Here is a 975-nt window from a genome sequence, read left to right on the forward strand (position 1 = left end):
ATGCTTAGGTATTATCGTACTGAAGAGGTGCCTGGAAAGCTGCTGAGTCACGGCAGAAAACCCTTCAGTAAGCCTGTGAGAAAGCAGGGCACTAGCATCACTCCAGGGGCCATAAGACCATCCTCACGGGGCGCCACAGAGGCAAGAGGGTCACTTTCCTGAAGCAGGCCGAGCAGTAGCTTGTTACTTGTGACTGGGCCTCTGTCCCTCAATCAAGTTACTTTGCATAGAACATACCAGAAATTTGTCATTACCACCTCCTCTAATATTGATATCAGTGGAATGAAAAATCCCAGAACATCTCACTGATGCTTACTTCAAGAAGAAGCTGTGTAAGCCTAGGCAACAGGAAGGTGAGATCTCTGACCCACAGAGAGAGAAAAATAAGACTACAGAGCAGCACAAGGCTGATCAGAAAGGGTGTGGACTCACAAATTCTGCAAAGGATCAAAGCTGTTCCTTAGCTCCAGGGCTACCCTGACTCTGTGTTTGCTCTCACAAATGGAATTTATCCTCACCAAGTAGTGTTCTGAACTTCTTACAAAGACCCTTATTAAGTAACTTGTACTCCCCCCCCCAAAAAAATAAATCCACAAAAATTAAAAAAAAAAAAAAGGAAAGACTGAGAAACTGTTACAGACCAGAGAAGACTAAGGAGACAAGAAGCCTAAAGGCAATATGGTGTCTTGGAAAGGATTCAAGAGCAGAAAGAGTACCAGGAAAAATAAAGTGAAATCTGAACTAAGTGTGAATTAATAGTTTCAGTTCATATCTTTGCTGTTACAAATATACTATGGTAATACAGGATGTTAAAAATAGGGGAAATGGGGTGATGGGTGCATGAAAACTCTTTCTGTAAATCTAAAACTATTCTAAAACAAAATGGTTATTTTTAGTTGGATTTATGTATACCCTATGGCTTAGCAATTACGGTCCTCAGAATATACCTAACAGAAATGTGTGTGTGCAAGTATA

General features: G+C 40.9%; 1 pseudogene; it reads left to right on the forward strand.

Annotated features, from left to right (window-relative positions):
- LOC122450154 lies at nt 1–533 on the forward strand (annotated as a pseudogene).
- The last annotated feature ends 442 nt before the right edge of the window (nt 534–975 follow it).

The sequence above is a fragment of the Cervus canadensis genome, chromosome 11 (genome assembly GCF_019320065.1).
Source record: "Cervus canadensis isolate Bull #8, Minnesota chromosome 11, ASM1932006v1, whole genome shotgun sequence".
Classification (NCBI taxonomy): domain Eukaryota; kingdom Metazoa; phylum Chordata; class Mammalia; order Artiodactyla; family Cervidae; genus Cervus; species Cervus canadensis.